We start from the raw sequence: 15961 nt of genomic DNA, 5'->3' as shown, positions 1-15961 counted from the left end.
ACAACATACATTAATCAAAAATGGTTCAAATGGCTCTGAGCACTATGGGACTTAACATCTGAGGTCATCAGTCCCCTAGAACTTAGAACTACTTAAACCTAACTAACCTAAGGACAGCACACAACACCCAGCCATCACGAGGCAGAGAAAATCCCTGACCCCGCCGGGAATCGAACCCGGGAACCAGGGCGTGGGAAGCGAGAACGCTACCGCACGACCACGACATGCGGGCATACATTAATCAGAAATAGATCATGCCACCCAGAAATGCACAAAAAACATACTTCCATGTAATGTTGTGGGGAACGATAAATTTTCAACTGGATGAAGGCGAAATTAACAAAGAAATAACATTCCTTCGAAATTTATTCAAAGCGAACGATTTTGATCCAAAAATGATTGAAGAAATGTTCAAGCAAAAATTGAAAATTGGAAAGATTCAGCCACCAATGACGTTAATTTAGAAATATAAATGACTGCCGGCCGATGTGGCCGAGCGGTTCTAGGCGCTTCAGTCTGGAACCGCGTGACCGCTACGGTCGCAGGTTCAAATCCTGCTTCGGGCATGGATGTGTGTGATGTCCTTAGGTTACTTAGGTTTAAATAGTTCTAAGTTCTAGGGGACTGATGACCTCAGATGTTCAGTCGCATAGTGCTCAGAGCCATTTGAACCATAAATGACTAAAAAACAGACTGATTTTGCAGTTCTCTCATATTGTAGTTAGATTCGAGACAAAACTGCCATAACGTTTAAGCAATGCATTTCGCACCATAAAACAATATTAAAGATATTGTAAGTCGTGCCACTCGCATAACAGAACAATTAAATAAATCCGGAATATATAAAATTAAATGTGATGATATACATTGGCCAAACCGGTAGTAATTTTCAGATCACATTCAAAACACGCGGGAAATCGAACGAAAATAATCCATGTGCATTTGCTATGCATCATACACACAACACACACATCCCAAAACATTTTCGACAGATTCTAAATCCTTCACCAGAGAAAGAAATGAAAGAAAGTGGGTGTTCCGGGAGAAATCAAAATTTTTAGCCGTTTTGAAAGTTAGCCAGATAAATTTATCAATGAACAAACTGAAATGAAAAATAGAAGGTATGTCACCAATGTTGCTGGCATTCTGCTTAAAGATAATCAAAAATAAAATAGAGACTCCACTCGTAAATGTCACAGCACAGTATAGTACGGAAGGTAGCTGAAAGAACTATTTATTTAATTTATTTGCTTATTTAATCTGATATGACTAAGGCCATCGGACTCTGTTTAACATCGGACAAGTGTTTCATACATGTAGCACCTATTTTACATAGTAGTTACCTTAGAAATAATTTTAGTGTGACGAATAGTATTAAAATGATCTGAGTGTCTGCTGAGACAATGTGAGTAAAAACTGACTATGAACTAATTCAGTTAATACTGCCAGTACTTCTAGCTGCTGGTGCTGCGACTAATAATAATAATAATAATAATAATAATAATCGCAGATATAAAAATAATTTACAGGTGTATAAAACAGAGGCTTTCTGATATAACGAATTCAGGGGAGAGGAAATTTAAGGAGACTGCACCAGGTAAAAGAACAGGGAAATGTGCAAGACCTGGTTGGAAAGATGAATGCACAGGAGAAACGAGTGCGTGCAGGGACAATGGAAGTCATTATTGTTGCTTCATTAGATATGTCATTAACTGTCTTCTGAAGCTGGAGGTGTTATTCAGCTCTGTAATATAATGCAGGAGATAATTCCACAGTCGGTTTGCGGCTACTGAGGCCATCGAGAAAGTGGCCGATCGATGGAGTGAGACAGAAAGGATTCTGCTCTGATGGAAACGGGTGTTTCTCCATGTTGTTCAGACAAGAGCATTAAGGTCTAGAAGTGATATGAGGGACGGTGTACGTTGATAAGACAGTAGAGAAGGAAGAAGGTATGGAAATTTCTGTACTTGTTTGCACACAGCCAGGGCAGCTGTGTATATGACGGTGAAACATAATCAGACAGTAGAACATCACATATATAACGAACACAATCATTCATAACCAGATCCAGACGCCGTGAGCTATGCTGAGAAAGACCTTGGAGGATAACATCGCCGCCATCAATAATTGGAGGTGTAAGTGTTTGTACAAGTTTCCTCTTCAGGTCAAGAGGGAAGAGCTTTCTAAATTCTTGGAGGACATGCACAGATGCTGATGCCTTCATGTACACTGCAGTTATGTACTCAGTCCAATTTATATTTTCATCTATTATTACTCCTAGACTTTTTGCTGAGCGAGAAAAGTTGATATTTAATGAACCTACAATGACCAACCAGTACTGCTTGGGTTTCGGATGGGTTGAGCTTTAACGCTACATTCTGTGCCCATTTTGATAGTGCACACAGGTCGGTACTGAGATCTCGATACCTGCCTTCAGGTTTATTTGTTTTGCACTCAGATAAAATTGGAGGTTATCAGCGTACATGTGGTATTTGAAGTAGGACAGAACTGATTGTTATCACCAAACGAAACTACAATTATCTGGCTATAACTGTGGAATTCATTGATTGCCTTGGGTGAAGGCTCGTCGAACTACAACATATGGAATGTTATTTCACTTTATAACATGAATGAATAAAAAGATTTATCTAACTTGATACACACAGGAGTGCTCGATAATTTTCAACGGTCACTGACTATTAAGGCATCACTTCATGCACTAATTAACAAATTCTTCTCTCGAAGTACAATGTTAAATATTTACAAAAGTACATTTCCGTCTGAGACTTGAATAACACTTTAATCTTAACTGATGGTGCTAACAGCATCAGTTGAGGTCATGAACTGGGATGAGCACTTCCACGTTCGGTTCTATATTGACATCTGTGCTAGGATGCTGTTGTGTTGAGAGAGAGCAGCGTCTCTCATTCGTCGTTGCGGACTGCCGCGAGACATGGTTAACGTCTGCCGACTCTCCTGTGGCTCCGCGATCTTTGGACGATACCACGGTGATGACACATCACTGACATAACAATGAAAAGAGTATAGCACATTAAAGAAGCACATGATAGTCGCCTCTTGTGCAACCATGACAATCTTCAGGTAATCTGTTACTTTTATTAAGGTAGATGTGGTGTCATATTTACGGAAACCTGATTGGTATTCGTCTAGTAGGTATTTTGTTGTTAGCTGGTCGTGGACTATATATTTTAAGGCACTGGACAGTGTAGGAAGAATGTAAATAGGTCAGTAATTATAGGGTGCTGTGCAATGTCCTTTCTAGGTAGTGACATAACTGGTCCCTGTTTCCAGGTCTCAGGGAAAACATCTGTGTTTAAGGAACGGTTGAAGATACGCGTTATAGTGGGCAGTAGTGGGTTAATATTACGCTTCATCATTTAGACTGTGATATCAGGTCCAGTAGTTGCCGATCTGGTGCGCATGATTGCTTTTTTTTTAACAGTATTGCAAGTAACATGCTTTACATAGAATGTGTTCGTCGCCAGTGTGACTATGTTGAAAAATAAACATGTAGACATGAAAAATAAAGATACAGAATGTTAATAAACTCTGGTTTGTTTAAAACACTTTAAGGGTATTCACATAAAAAAATTCGGAGGCATTACTTTTCAGCACAACTTCGTACAGAAATTTAATTTTAAATTGTTGGAACGAAGGTGTATTGTTTTTAACATAAAAATTGTTACAATTACACTTTACGTGTCCAATTTGTCTTCCGATGCACTGTGTAACAGGGAGCCGTCCTCCAGGTAATGATTTAGCGGACAGGGTGGGCAGCAATCTACGGTTGTTTGCTGATGATGCCTTGACGACCGGTGGTTCGAAGTTGGATGACTGTAGGAAGATACAAGACGACTTAGACAAAATTTTCAGTTGGTGTGATGAATGGTAGCCTGCCCTAAAAGTGTAAATATGTAAGTTAATGCGGATGAGTAGAAAGATCAAACTTGCAATGTTCGGATACAGTGGTACTAGTGACCTACTCGACACTGTCTGGTCGTTTAAATATCTTGGCGTAACGTTGCAAAACGATATGAGTTGGAAGAGTATGTGAGAACTGTGGTAGGGAAGGCGAATGGTCGACTTCACTTTATTGGGAGAACTTTAGGAAAGAATGGTTCACCTGTAAAGGAGACCGCATATAGGACGTTGGTACGACCTATTCTTGAGTACAGCTTGAGTGTTTTGGATACGTACCATGTCGGATTGAAGGAAGTCATCGAAGCAATGCAGAGGCGGGCTGCTAGATTTGTTATTGGTAGGTTCGAACATTACGTAGGTGTTGCGGAGATGCTTCGGGAACTCAAATGGTAATCCCTGGAGGGAAGGCGACTTTCTTTTCGAGAAACACTATTGAGAAAATTTAGAGAACCAGCATCTGACGCTGACTGCCGAACGATGCTACTGTCGCCAATATAGGTGATGCTGCTATCGACTGGACGAGTTCATATGGATAGTAGATTGGAGGTCATAATGTTTTAGCTGATGAGTGTGTATGAGTTTACACACCCTAACGTCTGTTGTTTCGAAAAGAGTAGTAACGCAGTAGTGGCGTTTGTAACCCATAGCATCCAGCTGATTTAGTGTCCCATCTATCCTGTCTGCCTTTTCGGTACATCCTACTATTACAGGGTACATGTTACCCTTTTCTCCACCAGTATGAAGAGGGTTGTGGATCAGTCCCAGGCGATGGAAATGTTTTTTAAAGCGACTTTGATTGAATTTGGTGTGTGCAGTGGTTATATAAAATCCTCTTGACAACGTGTGCTTCATATTCGTGAGCTCACAGCGTGTATCGCTCCATAATGTTTCCTTTCGTCATTGGTTCTTCTGCTCCATCCCTAGTACCAACTGCTTCGCATCGTCCTTTTAAATCGTTGTATGTAACCTGTGTGTGGTACATTTGGATAACATGGCATTCCTGAAGCTGCGCATTGTTTAGTCAGTTGGCCGCAGAGCGGATGCCGCTATGACCTTTCATCCAAATTAATCTGATGAATTCTTCTCGGGTTATCAGCCGAGTGGTGGCGTCGTCTTGTCGCAACGTTTCAATGAGTTTCTGGCGAAGATGATGGGTACGAAACCCATTGAAATGTTGCGACAAGACGACGCCACCACTCGTCTGATAACGCGAGAAGAATTTATCAGTGGAATACGCCGAGAAAGACTACAATCGCACAGATTAATGTGATTTCCTTTTGCCGATTTTTCAGCCACTGACTTGCTATATAATGTCAAACGCCTGGGTTGCTGTGTCGCTGTGCAAAACGGTTTTTCAAGATCATGACTTCTGCTGGAGAGTCAGTCAAGATAATAATTTTGTCCTAAATGTAGTTTTATGCGTACTTGATTGCTTCTAAAATGGCTTCTAGCTCTGCCGCCGTAATAGACATTTATACAGCTAATTTATAACATCCCCAAGCTTGTGTTGTCTAGTATACGGCTGCACGTCCTGTGGTGTCACGTGTCAATACAAACTCATGGGTGTCACAGTTGGTAACGGAATAGCAGGTTACCGTCAGAGGCCGATAGCGGTCGCGCAGAATCTGACGGAGCCAGTGTGCGCGCCCGCTGTGCAGCTCAGGGCTTCAAGCGCCCTCTGCCGCCACGGTACAGGACGGCTGGCAGCTTCACTTGGAGCCTCATCGCTACATCACGGTACGTCCTTAATGCAGCGGGCCTCATCGTAATTGACATTGTGATAGCTGGACTGTTTCTTGCTGCATTATTTCTAAGGGGTCTTCGTTCATTCGGAGAAATACAGGTTAAGTAAACCTTGTGTTAGTTGTGTTAACTTGTTCACCAATCTTTTCTGTTCCTATCCAGTTTTTCTACAGCGACAGTTGCCGCTCCTCTCTGTAGCCGACCTCTCTGTCCCGTTGTGTACAAAGTTATACACAACACATCTAGTGCCATTTTCCTTCTTGGGTCCATCTCAATATACACCGGTGTCCAAAATTAAAGCAACAAATCATTATTTCCCTGTCCTGAGTCTCATTCACAATATAATCATACGAACTGTCAATGGGTGTCTGTACGATCGTGTATTGCACGGAAGATGGCATTCTGGTCAACGGACAACTACGCCAACAACGACAGGAGAGCACCTATCAAACCGGATAGTGTTTTCTGGGTAGTCCCACATCGACAGTCATTGTATACACAGTCACAGACGGTGCAGTATGGCATAGAGAAGACTCCTACTAGACTCTCTGCGATGGAGGGCCATGGGAAGATTTGAAGCAGGACAGTCGCAAACTGCCGGCCGCGGTGGTCTAGCGGTTCTGGCGCTGCAGTCCGGAACCGCGGGACTGCTACGGTCGCAGGTTCGAATCCAGCCTCGGGCATGGGTGTGTGTGATGTCCTTAGGTTAGTTACGTTTAAGTAGTTCTAAGTTCTAGGGGACTTATGACCTAAGATGTTGAGTCCCATAGTGCTCAGAGCCATTTGAACCATTTGAACAGTCGCAAACTAATGTGGCCCAGTGGCTTAATGTGAATCGTTCTGTTGTTTCTCGCATGAGGCGACAGTTTATAGAGATCGAGGCTTCAGCAGAGTGGCCTTTATTGTCGGAGACCTGCTGTGTGTGTGCCGGCCGATGTGGCCGAGCGGTTCTAGGCGCTATAGTCTGGAACCGCGGGACCGCTACGGTCGCAGGTTCGAATCCTGCCTCGGGCATGGATGTGTGTGATGTCCTTAGGTTAGTTAGGTTTAAGTAGTTCTAAGTTCTAGGGGACTGACGACCTCAGAAGTTTAGTCCCATAGTGCTCAGAGCCATTTGAACCATTTTGAACCTGCTGTGTGTGTACCTATGACGCGTCTCCACAGAAGGGAACGTCTAGAGTGGAGCCATCGACATTCCACCTGGACGGTCGAACAGTGGACCAATGTTCTTTTTGCAGATGAGTCCCGATTTGGTCTGGACAGTGATTCCCGATGGATTCGCATTTGGAAGTAACGTGGAACACGATTCCGGGACCTAACCATAGTGGAAAGAGACTGATACCGTGGATGATCCCTAATGGTGTGGCCAGGGATCATGTTGACCACTCGAACACCTCTTCATGAAACTGTACGGCTAAATCGGCAAGATTTAACTGCTGTCAGGTATCGTGACGAGATCTTGGGACCTCATCCGCTGTTGTTGCGAGGCGCTGTGGGCCCAGACATCGTATTGGCGGACGATAATGCTCGACCTCATAGAGCACGCGTGTTTGATATTTTCTTGGAAACGAGAGATATTGCACACAAAGTGTGGCCTGCTCGCTCTCCCAATTTGAATCCCATAGAGCACGTCTGGGATGCACTAGGGACACTGATTGCATCACGTCGGCATCCACCAACTATTCTCCAAGAATTGCGAGCAGCGCTGCAGGAAGAATGGGCTTATTGCCTCAACATGATATTGATGGCATAATTCACAACATTCCCAGTCGTTTTTCAGGCCTGTATTGCTGCCAGAGGTGGTCACATCCCATACTGAGCATATTAACCATTGTCGGAATGTGTGTGTAAATACGTTAAGTTAGAAAAAACGAACAACATTTTTGTCTACCGTTATGCATGTTGCAGTAATTTACGTGCTGTGTTCTTGATATTGTTTCTTCGTTACTATCACCTGATTATACTGTTTTGTTGCAAAATAAACGCAACCTTGCAAAATTTCGGTCTGTTGCTTTACATTTGGACGCCAGTGTAGTATTTTGGTGTCCAGTAGGTATCCGAAGACTTGTATCGCCGTCATATGCTCTGAAGGGCTATCATTGGAATCATTGAGATGATCTACTTTGATCTGTGTGAGGTATGTGACCTGCACCGATGGCCAACCAGCAGTTGTCAACCGTTCTGGTGGAGGAATGGAATGTACTGCAAGGAGAACTCTTTAGCAGCCTTGCGACGAGCATGAGAGCACGTAGCAGAGCATGGATTGCCATACGTGGTGATCACAAACACCTTTAGGAAGCATGTCCTGCCATTTGTAACTTCCACGGGACCGTCATGAATCTCGATGACTTGAGCGTAGTTATTGTCGTTGAATAAAAGTGTTACTTCTGTTCGTCTCATTGCAGTTCTTTCTATCTCTGGTCTAAGTTCCATTGAGCTATGTTACCAGGCAATGACCGCTACGGTCGCAGGTTCGAATCCTGCCTCGGGAATGGATGCGTGTGATGTCCTTATGTTAGTTAGGTTTAATTAGTTTTAAGTTCTAGGGGATTGATGACCTCAAATGTTAAGTCCCATAGTGCTCAGAGCCATCTGAACCTTTTGAACCAGGCAGCGACACATCACGCGAAAGTTACTTCCATCCTTAAATTTTGCACACTAGTGTACTTTGAAACTTCTGTATAAAATTCTTACAGCTTTCGTAATAAACTTACAGTTTGTTCATTCTTCTGCCACTCTTTTTCATAAAATCAGGAAGTCTATTGTTGGACGAACTGTATATCGTCCAAAATAATGGTCCTATAACCCTCCCCTGGATCTTGAGATTCCTTCCTGGTAAGAATGAGATGTGTTCTTTATGCTAGGAACTCCATCTAATCAGAAAATTGAGCTGATACTCTGTACATGCATTTTTCTCTCAAAAGGTGACATTTCGGAACTCTTTGGAACATCTTCTGGAAGTCAAATAACACGGCATCAATCTAGGCGCCGGCATGTACTGCTTTCTGGGTATCGTGGAAGAGCAGAGCGAGTTGGGTTGCACAAGGTTTCTCAGTCTGTAACTGCCTGTGTTAGTACTACTTCCCAGTAGTTAGCACACTGGACTCGCATTCGGAAGGACGACGGTTCAATCCCGTGTCCGGCCATCCTGATTTAGGTTTTCCGTGATTTCCCTAAATCACTCCAGGCAAATGCCGGGATGGTTCCTTTGAAAGGACACGGCCGACTTCCTTCCCCATTCTTCCCTAATCCTATGAGACCGACAACCTCGCTGTTTGGTCTCTTCCCCCAAACAACCAACCAACCAACCATTCAAGTAGTACTTCCTCACAGTAGGAAATGGATATGGAGTGTGCTTGTTATGTTCGAACAGAGGAAATGGCCTCTGTAGAGAAACAGCTACAAGCTTCATTGGTCACCGTTGGCAGGCTTCGGGCTGTTGTCCTAAACAGATCGAGCCTCTCAGAGGAACAGCTGACAGGTCGGGAAGCAAGAGCCGTACGCATTCACAAGGGGAGGCTAAGACGTTCGAATCATGGATTTACTTCAAAGTTTCTACAATTTTAATAGTCCATTGTGACACCATAATATTTAAGTGGTAAGGAGTACTACCTAGGCGACTTCAAGAAAATCGCAAGAGAAGTCTTAAGCGTCATTGATGAATCGGTGCGTTACGACTAAAAACGAACTGGTGGCGGTCCTACGGTTAGCGTTAAAGCTCCGTAGTCGGTGGAGGCCTATATCTAGTCCCGCTCATCTGTCTTTTTTTACTTATTTTTTTCAACACTAGTCATAGTATTTAGTACATACTACATTTGAAAGATAATATAATGGAAGGACATATGTATTTGCATTAATTTGTATTGAATTTCGAACGTTATTTACCTGGTTTCTAATTTTTATTATTACTACAAATGTTATGCGACCTCTGTTTCTATAGGAAAGTTAAAAAACTTAATCGAGCGCCTTCACACTTGACAACGAACGATAAAATGCTCTTCGTGAAGATGTTGTTAAAATACATTCATTCGTTCATCGCCGATTTTCGGCACCGATATTTACGAAAATGCCAACGGCCTTGCCGCAGTGATAACGCCGGTTCCCGTCAGATCACCGAAGTTAAGCGCTGTCGGGCTGGGCTAGCACTTGGATGGGTGACCACCCGGTCTGCTGAGCGCTGTTGGCAAGCGGGGTGCACTCAGCCCTTGTGAGGCAAACTGAGGAACTACTTGATTGAGGAGTAGCGGCTCCGGTCTCAGAAACTGATATATGGCCGGGAGAGTGGTATGCTGACCACATGCTCCTCCATATCCGCATCCGGTGACGCTTGTGGGCTGAGGATGAGACGGCGGCCGTTGGGCCTTCGTGGCCTGTTCGGGTGGAGTTTAGTTTAGTTTTTATACACTCCTGGAAATGGAAAAAAGAACACATTGACACCGGTGTGTCAGACCCACCATACTTGCTCCGGACACTGCGAGAGGGCTGTACAAGCAATGATCACACGCACGGCACAGCGGACACACCAGGAACCGCGGTGTTGGCCGTCGAATGGCGCTAGCTGCGCAGCATTTGTGCACCGCCGCCGTCAGTGTCAGCCAGTTTGCCGTGGCATACGGAGCTCCATCGCAGTCTTTAACACCGGTAGCATGCCGCGACAGCGTGGACGTGAACCGTATGTGCAGTTGACGGACTTTGAGCGAGGGCGTATAGTGGGCATGCGGGAGGCCAGGTGGACGTACCGCCGAATTGCTCAACACGTGGGGCGTGAGGTCTCCACAGTACATCGATGTTGTCGCCAGTGGTTGGCGGAAGGTGCACGTGCCCGTCGACCTGGGACCGGACCGCAGCGACGCACGGATGCACGCCAAGACCGTAGGATCCTACACAGTGCCGTAGGGGACCGCACCGCCACTTCCCAGCAAATTAGGGACATTGTTGCTCCTGGGGTATCGGCGAGGACCATTCGCAACCGTCTCCATGAAGCTGGGCTACGGTCCCGCACACCTTTAGGCCGTCTTCCGCTCACGCCCCAACATCGTGCAGCCCGCATCCAGTGGTGTCGCGACAGGCGTGAATGGAGGGACGAATGGAGACGTGTCGTCTTCAGCGATGAGAGTCGCTTCTGCCTTGGTGCCAATGATGGTCGTATGCGTGTTTGGCGCCGTGCAGGTGAGCGCCACAATCAGGACTGCATACGACCGAGGCACACAGGGCCAACACCCGGCATCATGGTGTGGGGAGCGATCTCCTACACTGGCCGTACACCACTGGTGATCGTCGAGGGGGCACTGAATAGTGCACGGTACATCCAAACCGTCATCGAACCCATCGTTCTACCATTCCTAGACCGGCAAGATAACTTGCTGTTCCAACAGGACAGTGCACGTCCGCATGTATCCCGTGCCACCCAACGTGCTCTAGAAGGTGTAAGTCAACTACCCTGGCCAGCAAGATCTCCGGATCTGTCCCCCATTGAGCATGTTTGGGACTGGATGAAGCGTTGCCTCACGCGGTCTGCACGTCCAGCACGAACGCTGGTCCAACTGAGGCGCCAGGTGGAAATGGCATGGCAAGCCGTTCCACAGGACTACATCCAGCATCTCTACGATCGTCTCCATGGGAGAATAGCAGCCTGCATTGCTGCGAAAGGTGGATATACACTGTACTAGTGCCGACATTGTGCATGCTCTGTTGGCTGTGTCTATGTGCCTGTGGTTCTGTCAGTGTGATCATGTGATGTATCTGACCCCAGGAATGTGTCAATAAAGTTTCCCCTTCCTGGGACAATGAATTCACGGTGTTCTTATTTCAATTTCCAGGAGTGTATTTACGAAAACGTTCCGTTCATCCAATACTTCTAAAATAGTAGAACCCAGTATGTTGCCCGCGACGGCGAGTGTTCATCAGAGACAAGGTTTTCGTCAGGAGTGTCACATGGAAGTGTGATAGTACCGCTGTTGTTCTCTATGTACACAAATGATTTGGTGGATTGGGTGGACAGCAATCGGCGGCTGTTTGCTGATGATGCCGTGATGTACGGTAAGGTGTCGAAGTTGAGTGACTGTAGGTACAAGACGAGTTAGACAAAATTTACAGTTGATGTGTTGAATGGCAGCTGGCCCTAAATGTGGAAAATGTAAGTTCATGCGGATGAGTAGCAACATCAAACCTGTAATGTTCGGATCAGTATTACTAGTGTCCTGCTTGACACAGTCAAGTCGTTTAATGTCCGGACGTAACGTTGCAAAGCGATATGAGGTGGAACATGTATGTGAGAACTGTGGTCTGGAAGGTGAAGACTTGACTTCGCTTTATTGGGAGAATTTTAGGAAAGAGTGGTTCACCTGTAAAGGAGGCCGCATGTAGGGTGCTGGTGCGACCTATCCTTGAGTACTGTTCGAGTGTTTGGGATCGGTACCAGGTCAGATTGAAGGAAGACATAGAATCAGTTCAGAGGCGGGCTGATAGATTTGTTATTGGTAGGTTCGAACATCACGTAAGTGTTACGGAGATGCTTCGGGGACTCAAATGGGAATCTCCGGAGGGAAGGCGACTTTCTTTTCGAGAAACGCTTTTGAAAAAATTAAGAGAACTGGCATTTGACGCTGATTTGCTGAACGATTATACTGCCACTAACACACATTCTGCGTTAAAGACCAGGAAGATAAGATAGGAGAAATTAGGGCTCATACGGAGGCATACAGACAGTCGTTATTCCCTCGCTTTATTTGCGAGCGGAACAGGAGGGGGAAGTGGCAACAGTGGTACAGGATACCCTCCACCATGCACCGTACTGAGCTTGCGGAATATCTATGTAGATGTAGAAACTGTTGGAAATTTTTCAAAATGTTAACGTGGTTTATTTTTCCTTAGAAACTCTGAAGATTCCTTTGGCATGCGAGAAAATTGCATTCGTTGAATGAATGTAGCAGGTACAGCTTCAATCTATGTTTTCCGTGTCTGTATGAAAAACACAGTAATGTAACTTGTAACGTCGAAAGCACATCTGACTATTAATCGTACATTACCCTCATATTCTGGCATATTGTAACTCACTGTAATCTTGAGTGTTATTTACACCTATATTTATCGATGTTTGACATCGGCCCTCGCCGGCCGCGGTGGTCTAGCGGTTCTGGCGCTGCAGTCCGGAACCGCGGGACTGCTACGGTCGCAGGTTCGAATCCTGACTCGGGCATGGGTGTGTGTGATGTCCTTAGGTTAGTTAGGTTTAAGTAGTTCTAAGTTCTAGGGGACTTATGACCTAAGATGTTGAGTCCCATAGTGCTCAGAGCCATTTGAGCCATTTTTTTTGACATCGGCCCTCTAAGACCGCTCCTCGCCCTCGAAACCTCTGTCTGCAGTTCGAAGCGTTCCGGTGCAAAGCAGTTCTCGGTACCTTACCCCACTGCAGGTACAAGGAATCCCGGAAATCACGACAGGCATACTTTTCAGGAAAATGTTATGCATTTGTTCGTTTACTTGTCGATACTTAGAATATTTATTGTGATGATAATTTTTAACAAGCAAGCATAAAGTTGGAAATTCGATAAAAGTTCATGCAGATACATGTGTCTTTTCATCATATTCCCTTTCATATGTGATATGTATGAAGTAATGTAAGTAATAGCCCGCCCGGCTAGCCGCGCGGTCTACCTCGCTGCTTCCAGAGGTGCAAAGCGTGCTGGTCCCCGGCACGAATACGCAAGGTGGATAAGTGTCGAGGTCCGGTGTGCCGGCTAGCCTGTGGATAGTTTTTAAGGCGGTTTTCCATCTGGTTCGGCGAATGCGGGCTGATTCCCCTTATTCCGTCTCAGTTGCACTATGTCGGCGATTGCTGCACAAACACTGTCTCCACGTACACGTACACCATACTGTCCATACACCACACACTCTACCACGCAAACCTTTGGGGTTACACTCGTCTGGTCTGACAAGGGAACATACCCATCGCACCCCCCTCAGATTTAGTTATAAGTTGGCACAATGGATAGGCCTTGAAAAACTGAACACAGATCAATCGAGAAAACAGGAAGAAGTTGTGTGGAACTATGAAAAAATAAGCAAAATATGCAAACTGGGTCGTCCATGCGTAAGATATGCAATATTAAGGGCAATGTGAGGCCAGGAGCGCCGTGGTCACCTGGTTAGCGTGAACAGCTGTGGAACGAGAGGTCCTTGGTTCAAATCTGCCCTCCACTGAAAATTTTGCTTTCTTTATTTTCGCAAAGTTATGATCTGTCCGTTCGTTCATTGACGTCTCTGTTCACTGTAATAAGTTTAGTGTCTGTGTTTTGCGACCGCACCGCAAAACCGTGTGATTAGTTGACGAAAGGATGTGCCTCTCCAATGGGAACCGAAAACATTTGATCGCAAGGTCATAGGTCAACCGATTCCTCCACAGGAAAACACGTCTGATATTTTGTATACGACACTGGTGACAGCATGTGCGTCACATGACAGGAATATGTTGTCGACCCACCTAACTAGTACACTTGGCGAATGGGTGAAAATCGGGTTTTGCCCTATTTAGGTTTTCTTGTGGATGTAATAATCACTCCAAAAAAAAGTGATGAAAACATAAGAGTTTTTCACATAAACTGAAAATAAAAAGTTAAAATTTTCGGTCGAGGGAAGATTTGAACCAAGGACCTCTCGTTCCGCAGCTGTTCACGCTAACCACGGGACCACGGAGCTCTTCGCCTCACATTGCCCTTAATATTACCTATCTTATGCATGGACGACCCAGTTTGTATATTTTACTTATTTTTTCATAGTTCCACACAACTTCTTCCTGTTTTCTCGATCGATCTGTGTTCAGTTTTTCAAGGCCTATCCCCTGTGCCAACTTATAACTGAATCTGAGGGGGGTGCGATGGGGATGTTCCCTTGTGAGACGTTCCCAGTGAGGGAGGGGGGAGGGGGGGGTGTCCACTGGGGGCCGAAGAGCACAATATCCCTGGGTTCGGTGTGGGGCGGCGGTGACGTGGGTGGATTGCTGCGGCCTGTTGTGGGGTAGTGAACCACTGAGAGCTACGACAGGAAGGAGCCTCTCCGTCGTTTCTAGGTCCCCGGTTTAATACACACACACATACAGATTATGAGTAATGTTAAAAACTGTAAATAATAAAAGATGAGCGGCACCTGGCCTAGCGATCCACCGATTGCGAACGCTAACCACATGACAGCCTCCAGCTCGTGCTCAGGGTCGCAACGCGTCGGCGCCTCATGGACGCGTAAAACTGCTCTTGCGATTTTCCCGAAATAGCCTATGTAGTATACCTTAATAGTCGCACATTACGTTGTCCTAACGGACTAAAAGTGTAAGTCGTTTGAAGTAAATCCATCATTCGAACGTCGTGGCCTCCACTTGTCAGTACGTTTGCCGGGAGGTCCGAGACTCTGCCGTTGGCTAAGAAAGGACGGACCTTGTGTTGGAGCGAATGAAGCCTGACTGCTGACTGCCGGCTGCCACGCTCTGTGGAAGCTTGGCTCAATGTTTACAATATCGTACACACAAACGATCATGTTCCTCTAATACAAGACTGAACATAAACAATGGCCAGAAAACGAATAAAAGACTCCCAATCTATGCACTGCTCTGGATTCCGGCTTGACCATTATGTAGTGAAAACACCATTAAAATAATCCCTTTTTTTACTAACAGTAGCACATTTGTCTGTTATCCATGTGATGTTTGTAAAAAGTACACATTTACTGTTTACAGTCGCGAGTTTGTCGTATGTTCAAAAGCCAAAGGCTAAGAGGCCGGTTGAATAATATTTTGATCGTGCTGGATTTGGTAGCTGCTGTTCATTGTGTGAATGATAGAAACAATGATTCATCCGTTGCTGCAGTGCCTTTTAATTCATTTTCTCGCAGTTAGTTTACGTGTTAGGCGATTATCAAATGATCCATACAGAATTAGATAAATAGACTGAAGCGCCAAAGAAAGTAGGCAACGGCCTTGCTGCAGTGGATTCACCGGTTCCCGTGAGATCACCGAAGTTAAGCGCTGTCGGGCGTGGTCGGCACTTGGATGGGTGACCATCCAGGCCGCCATGCGCTGTTGCCATTTTTCGGGGTGCACTAAGCCTCGTGATGCCAATTGAGGAGCTACTCGACCGAATAGTAGCGGCTTCGGTCAAGAATATCATTAAACGACCGGGAGAGCAGTCTGCTGACCCCACGCCCCTCCTATCCGCATCCTCCACTGAGGATGACACGGCGGTCGGATGGTCCCGGTAGGTCACTCTTTGCCTGAAGACGGAGTGCT

The 15961-nt window shown here is 45.4% G+C and overlaps 2 pseudogenes; both read left to right on the top strand.

The window, feature by feature from the left end:
- Window positions 1-9753: 9753 nt before the first annotated feature.
- Window positions 9754-9871, top strand: LOC126185510 (5S ribosomal RNA; annotated as a pseudogene).
- Window positions 9872-15642: 5771 nt separating this feature from the next.
- Window positions 15643-15760, top strand: LOC126185880 (5S ribosomal RNA; annotated as a pseudogene).
- Window positions 15761-15961: the final 201 nt, after the last annotated feature.

The sequence above is a fragment of the Schistocerca cancellata genome, chromosome 4 (assembly GCF_023864275.1).
Source record: "Schistocerca cancellata isolate TAMUIC-IGC-003103 chromosome 4, iqSchCanc2.1, whole genome shotgun sequence".
NCBI classification, from domain to species: domain Eukaryota; kingdom Metazoa; phylum Arthropoda; class Insecta; order Orthoptera; family Acrididae; genus Schistocerca; species Schistocerca cancellata.
The sequence above is the reverse complement of the archived record's forward strand: the minus strand, read 5'-3'. Positions and strand labels throughout refer to the sequence as shown.